This window comes from Macrobrachium nipponense, chromosome 43 (genome assembly GCF_015104395.2).
Source record: "Macrobrachium nipponense isolate FS-2020 chromosome 43, ASM1510439v2, whole genome shotgun sequence".
NCBI classification, from domain to species: Eukaryota; Metazoa; Arthropoda; class Malacostraca; order Decapoda; family Palaemonidae; genus Macrobrachium; species Macrobrachium nipponense.
Genome location: NC_061104.1, coordinates 311,437 through 319,865, shown reverse-complemented (window position 1 = coordinate 319,865; position 8,429 = coordinate 311,437).

Sequence of the window (8,429 nt, the reverse complement as noted above, 5' to 3'; positions counted from 1 at the left end):
CTAAATCTTTATCTCTGGAGTAAAGATTAATTTTCATGTATTACCAAGACCAAGAAAAAACAATCTCGCTCTCAAAAAATTCTAAAATGGTGCAAAAAAAAATCCTTTTTACAAAGACATATTTCCGCTCTTTATTTCAGTAAAACAAACATTTACCTCATCTGTTTTCGTTAAAGGCAGACCACGCTCTCAACGCAGCCTTTTCCTGATGAAAAAAAAAAAACTCTTAAAAAAGATATATGTGATATTTACTTCCGTCCTTTCTTCCGGGTGGATGAAAAAAAGGATAGTAAATATTAAGTTACGTAAGAAAAGAAGAGTTATTATATCGTTTGCGGTTGATTGCTAAAAGGAGATGTACGCTTTATTTCAACAGTGATGAGGAAAAATAACTGTTTCTAAAAGAAAAGAGAGAGAGAGAGAGAGAGAGAGAGAGAGAGAACAAACATTGGTTTCACAGTTATGAACAATAGCAGTTAAACGCAAAGGTAATTATACAGGCTAGACATAAATGACAATGTTATAAGAAAAATAAAAACTACACAGCACCTGTATATCAGAAACTACAATGAAAGATCTACTCAGTGGCGTGGTCGGTGTGGTCTTGGCCTGCCACTTCGAGCATTCCATCGAGGGGCGAAAGTTTTGTATTTCTGATGATAGAAATTCACTCCCGACGTGGTTCGGAAGTCACATAAAGCCATGGGTTCCGTTGCTGAATAACCACTGGTTCTATGCATTGTTAAAAAAAAAACACAAAACAAACAAACAAACTACAATGAAAGTTAATGATAAAAGCTTCTAAATGATTTGTATAGATCACTTATACTGTGAAGAAAATACGATTAAATATTTAATAATCACAAATAAAAAAAACACTGGAGTTAATTAAAACACTGAATCCGAAAAGAAATTATGAAATCCTGAGAAAGGGATAAGAGACACAATACCAAAACTTAATTTGATAACATAATCAGCTCCAAGTCCTTATCTAGACACCAGCCATAGACTATATAAAATATATAATAAATATAATACCAAGACTCACAGGGCTTCATTTCGTATGAGGATCTTAAATATAGCAGTAAAAAACTCGTAAAACGGACTAAGTAAGGCAATGCATTCTCTTCATGAACGTATTTCGTTAAGCTTTTTTCCCCTTAGGACCGAGAAACATTACTCTTAATAATTCTCTGGTGACGTCAGTCTAGGGATATTTTCCCCTCTAAAGATACATGATTTTATTTTGTGGTATTTTATTTCTCGTATTTATTGGAATAAAGTAAAAGACTTTATTCTGCCGTGTATGTATTGTCTTTATTTAAAACAACAGTTTTTTATATTTATTTTAAAATACTGCTTTTTTTATTGCTTGTTCTAAAAATTGGGATGTGGATGAATTTAATAATTGCGATAAACACAACAATATTCCTCTGTCATTTTGTCATATTGTTGCTTGTCTATAATCACTTGATATATATATATATATATATATATATATATATATATATATATATGTGTGTGTGTGTGTGTGTGTGTATATATATATATACATACACATATACATATATACACGTTTGCAGAAAATTATGAACGCATACAATTCCTGCAATGTTTTTTCAGGCTAGTTTCCAATTTACTGTGAGTGGCTGAAACTTCGCCATAACACTCGACAGGACATCGAGAAGGTCAAAGGTCTCTCTCTCTCTCTCTCTCTCTCTCTCTCTCTCTCTCTCTCTCTCTCTCTCTCTCTCTCTCTCTCTTTTTTATAATACAGTTTACATTACAGAACCAGTTCCTCTGTTACCTTTGCAGTGAAATATTTTCTTTTAATGAATGGAATAAGGATAGTCTCTCTCTCTCTCTCTCTCTCTCTCTCTCTCTCTCTCTCTCTCTCTCTCTCTCTCTCTCTCTGTAACCTGAACACAGGAAGTATGTTGACGTAAATCATCCAGAAAAAGATATATGGCCTTATTCTAAATCATTTTGAAAGCTCAGTTTTCCATCACTTACTTTAAATAAAATGTTTCATCATTGGAAATAAAATTTCACTTTATTATTAAGCAAAACTTATGTAATTCATCAGGTACTATTTAACTGTTATTTGATATCATATTATTACTTATATACATTTCTACATCACTAAGTTCATTATTCAAGTTTTCCAAAATACATTTGATTTATTTTTGTCCGTAGTATGCTCTCGACTTATTACCAATATTTAACTCATTTATCTTTCAGCCCATCTTAAGTTAATTAAGTAAATTTTCAATGCACATTTATTAATTTCCTGTCATCAATAATCCTTCGACATCTTGGTATTCCAAGAAAGACGAGGCAGTCTATCGTCTCTCATTCCCAGATGACGTCATCTGGCACCCTTTAAGAAAAAGATATTGGCCCATAGATAACAGGAACTGACTCAGTGCTCATTTTATTAATTTCCTGTCATTAATAATCCCTCAACATCTTGGTATTCCAAGAAAGACGAGATAGTCTATCGTATCCCTACGTCTCTCATTCCCAGATGACGTCATCTGGCACCCTTTAAGAAGAAAAAAGGAAAACGTTGCGGCAAACGATATTGGCCAGTAGATAACCGGAACTGACTTTTATGTTTCATTTTCCGGTCCCGTTTCTCTTCCAGTTCTCCCTTGCGCAGTAGCCAAACGACTCATTGTTGTCAACATTAACTGCGGCGGGAGTAGTAGGTAGACCTTAGGTGGAGCCAAACTACCCCTTGGGGTCCGGACTCGTTAATTAGACGAGTTTTAGTGATATGTTTATCGTTAGCGGGAGCCATTGAGTGGTGATTACCGTCTCCGTGAGATTGATAGCCTCGGGTGTATGTCCGTAGCTTGGAAATTAAGCAAAGCAGCTATTTGTGTAGGGGGTGGAGGCACTGATACCCATATAGGGATACCCATAGACCCTAGGATCTCCCTAATATTGATGACCGCGGGTGTAATGTCCGCGCTGTGGAATTACGCAAAGGAGGTATTTGCGCAGGGGGGGATACCCGTATAAGGATACCGTAGGATCTCTCTAATACCCACAGACCATAGGATCTCCTAATGGGTGAAGTTGATGAGACTCTAGACTAAAGATTGATGGGCTTTCCCCATTCATTAGGCAGTAATTAGCGAAGTAATGGCAACATTCTCGATCTCTTGTCTTCGTCTAATGAAAATTTAAATCATGGTTTGAAAAGAGATGTTTTAGACTAAGTATCTTTGATAGTAAGTTGGTATAAAATCATTATGTGGGTAAACGATACAATGTAATGTGATACATTTTTTATTTTTTTAATTAGGAAATATTCATGTAAGTCATTACTTAGCAAATGTCAATTTTGATGTTTTGAATGAAATGTTATATTAATTAATTTATTCCAAAAAAATTGTTTTCTGAACGTCGTGATTCCTAGATTGGAGTTAAATGCTGTGGAAATTTACTAGTGTAAATAGATAGAACGTAAAGTAATGATTTAGAGTCATACTATATCTTTACCCCCCCCCCCCCATCTCTCTCTCTCTCTCTCTCTCTCTCTCTGTACACGCATACACACACAAATGCTCACACATACGAGCATGCACACACACACACACACACACACACACACACATATATATATATATATATATATATATATATATATATATATATATATATATATATATATATATATTTATAGCATATATCCACACACACGCATCAAACCAAGAGTACCCTACCCTACCATACGCCGAAGTAACGCCACCCAATGATTTCGAAGGAATATCGCCATAAAGTAGAAAAATAAAAACATATAAAAAAATAAGAGGAAACGGCCTTCCGAGAGGCCTTCGTCGTTCATCTTTTCAGAAGACGCTCCCGTTTTACGGATCAAAGTTTGCCGAAGTCGGGTCGTTTCCTCCGTATACGTTTGGAGGGAAAAATTTCATATAAGGTGTCGTAAACTCGAGGGGAAGAAGAAGTTAAGATTCTGCCGAATCGTTTAGGCTATGTGTGTTTGTGTGTAAATGTGTGTGTAAGTGTGTGTGTGTGTGTGTGAGCGCGGGATTATGTTATGATGATACGTGGTTTAGGTGTTTTATATAGGAGGTTGTGTGCGTGTTTGTATATGTGTATGTATATGTGTATATATATATATATATATATATATATATATATATATGCTATATATATATAGATATATATATATATATATATATATATATATATATATATATATATATATATATATACATGTATATATTACCGAGATCCTAATCTCGGTACTACTTAAAAAGGGTCTGGTAGCTTGGCCGTGCGTCTAAGGCACTGGCAACATCCATTCTCTCTCTCTCTCTCTCTCTCTCTCTCTCTCTCTCTCTCTACATTACCTAAGGCAATTAAATCAGACTCGTGTTCTACAAAAATTCATTTATTTAAGAGCAAGGCATAAACTAAATCAAGGCATAAACTAAACAAAATGATTAAATTAAATGTTGAACTCAAAGTCCAAATAACTCAGATAACCCTCGATAATTATTCAAATAACTAACATTAGTTTAGTCATAACATTAGGCATAGTCAGCATAGTCAGTACACCATGGAACATTAGTCAAGTTCCCATTTCTAATTAAGCCACCATATTCAGTTCCCCTCTTCCTCAGAACCACCTGTTAGAAGACAGGAGAACACATCGAGAAGCACAAGATTATAAATTAAAATCAAAAGATCATATGAAATAGAACATCTTTGAAGTAAATATTCAAAATACAATCAAGCCACACCTTTGGCTAAAGAATAAGTATGCTTACCCTTTCAACACAGAATTCACACACACTTCGCCAAAAATACTTTCGAAGAAGCCATCTTGGCTCTGCCAGTTCTGTAGCGATCTCCCACCTTGGTAATCTTACTTACTCATTATGTAGGGACGAAACTCGCACACACACACGAACTCTCACACATTGTTCACGCCCAAGTAACTGCCTCAAACCAGATTCATAAGGCACCTCTGTATCAAGCACCCGTGCATAGAAACAGGACATGGCACTGATCTGCTTAGATAGCAACTTCGACATCGCGCCACCCGAGTAAGATACATCAGCATTTCCAAAGCTGAGATGTCTTGTCACTTGGACCACACTGTGTCTCCATGGGAAGTTAAATTGGTGACTCCCTACATTCTAAGAAAGTCACAGCATCTCACATTACAACTATGTCTTAAAAATATTATTAATTCCTCTTTTTATATAACACACACACATATATATATATTTATATATATATATATATATATATATATATATATATATATATATATATATATATATATATATATATATATAGAGAGAGAGAGAGAGAGAGAGAGAGAGAGATGAGAGAGAGAGAGAGAGAGAGAGAGAGTATTGTAGCTCTCTTGAAAGCATATACGGATTCAGAATTCATATTTCATGAAAATCCTCTCCATTACTTTTGAAGTTTATATATATATATATATATATATATATAGTATATATATATATATATATATATATATATATATATATAAATATATATATACGTATTTTTTATTTTACTTTTAAAAACCCACATTTTTATAGATCGTTCCATTGAAATGCACTTGAACTTAAATTGAGATGCTGAATCAATTGTTAATGAAAATGTAAAGATATCAGGTCTGGAAAACATTTAAAAAGGGCTGTTTATTTCCTTTAAATGAATATAATTGCTAGAGAAAATTTAACCACATCAGAGAATTACTTAATTTTGTCTTTTTTTAAAAGATTTTAATACTGATTAAAAGGGCCTTTACCCCAATAATTTATAGAGGTGACCTAGCAAACACTGACCAACGGTCACCCTCTTCGTAAGCCTTTGCAATAATCCAATCAAAAAATACTAAGATAACCATAATAAGCATTACAAAAAAGATATAAAACTCCACTTCTCCTGCCCCATCTTTTTCCACTTTATGACCTTTCGTTTTACATATTGGTCACATGATGCCAAATATGAGCCACATAGAGCATCCATAATACGTCCATAACGGCGGAATGTGTATGAAGGGGGGGGGGGGGGGGGGGGGTAGGCCACATATGTTGGTTTTGACTTACGACAGAGCTGCTGTAGTCTTGATAGCCCTAAGACAGGTTGCTCTTGGAGAGTTGGGGAAAGGGTTTTTATCTCTCTCTCTCTCTCTCTCTCTCGTAAGTGATGACATAAGGGTAAATACGGAGATATTATATAAAATATTAGAGAAAATAGTGGATAAATATATACCGAAGAAGAAAAGTAAACATCAGTCATGCATACCAAGAGACAGAAGGATCTTGTTCCAGAAAATCAGAAAGTGGAAAAAAGGTCTCGTAAAAGAAAAAAAAATGCATGGAAAGTTATAGACTAAAAAGTAAGATAGAAAATGCAGAACAAAAGATTATACAATCAAAAGAAAATGAAAAACATGACTTAGAAGAAAAAACCCTAATAAATATCAAGCAAAACCCCAAACTATTATACTCATACGTGAAAAAGATGAATAAAAGAAGAATAGAAATAGGCCCTCTAAGAATTGAAGGGAGATTAACGAATGAAAAAAGGAAATTTGCAACATATTGGCAGAACGATATAAGAGAGAATTCACCCCTAGAATAGATAATGAAGATAAGATATAGAAGTAAGGGACGAAAATAGTGAATATTTAGCTGACATAGATATTAATGAAGCTGATATTGTGCAGGCAATTAATGAAATTAAAAATGGAGCTGCAGCAGGGCCTGATGGAGTTCCTGCTATTTTGTTAAAGAAAGTAGTTGATTCTATCGCAAAGCCAATTGCAATATTATTAAGACAAAGTGTAGATACAGGCAAGATTAATGATGAGCACAAATTAGCATATATTACCCCTACTTTCAAAAGTGGATCAAGACTAGAGGCAATTAATTATAGGCCTGTGAGTCTAACATCACATATTATGAAAGTGTATGAAAGGGTAATGAAAAAATATATTATGAAACATTTAATAAAAAATAATTTGTTTAATATAGGACAACATGGTTTCGTACCCGGAAAAAGTACACAAACCCAACTGTTAGTCCACCGTGAGAACATATTCAAAAATATGAAAAGCGGAAATGAAACAGATGTGGTTTATTTAGACTTTGCAAAAGCTTTTGACAAGGTAGTCCATAATATATTAGCGAAGAAAATTAGAAAACACAATATCGTGGATAAAGTAGGAAGATGGTTAAAAGAATTTTTACACAACAGAAAACAGATAGTTATTGCAAACGATGAGAAATCGGATGAAGCCAAGGTAATATCAGGTGTGCCACAAGGTACGGTGTTAGCTGCAATACTGTTTGTTATTATGATTGAAGACATAGACAGTAATGTTAAGGATTCGGTAGTGAGTAGTTTCGCTGATGACACAAGAATAAGTAGAGAAATTACTTGTGATGAAGACAGGAACGCTCTACAAAGAGACCTTAATAAAGTATATGATTGGGCAGAGGTAAATAGGATGGTATTTAACTCTGATAAATTTGAATCAATAAATTATGGAGACAGAGAAGGAAAGCTATGGGGACCTAATAATGAGACAATCACAAATAAGGAAGCAGTTAAAGACCTTGGTGTGATGATGAATAGGAACATGTTATGCAATGATCAAATAGCAATTCTATTGGCAAATTGTAAAGCAAAAATGGGAATGTTGTTAGGGCACTTCAAAACAAGAAAAGCTGAACACATGATTATGCTTTATAAAACATATGTTCGTAGTCCACTTCAATATTGCAATATGATATGGTACCCACACTATCAAAAGGATATTGCACAAATAGTGAGTGTACAAAGGTCCTTTACAGCTAGAATAGAAGAAGTTAAGGACCTTGACTACTGGGAAAAACTACAATCCTTAAAATTTTATAGTCTAGAAAGGAGAAGAGAACGCTACATGATAATTCAGGCATGGAAACAGACAGAAGGAATAGCAGAAAACATCATGGAACTAAAAATATCAGAAAGAGCAAGCAGAGGTAGATTAATAGTGCCCAAAACTATACCAGGAAAAATAAGGAACGCACACAGGACAATAATCCACTACGCACCAGCATCGATAATGCAGCGTCTATTCAATGCGTTGCCAGCTCATCTGAGGAATGTATCAGGAGTGAGCGTAGATGTGTTTAAGAATAAGCTCGACAAATATCTAAACTGCATCCCAGACCATCCAAGATTGGAAGATGCAAAATATACCGGAAGATGTACTAGCAACTCTCTGGTAGACATTAGAAGTGCCTCACACTGAGGGACCTGGGGCAACCCGAACAAACTGTAAGATCTGTAAGGTCTGTAAGGTCTCTCTCTCTCTCTGCTTGTCTGTTTATACGTGTACATACACACATACATGTACTATGTGCATGTCTGTGTTACAG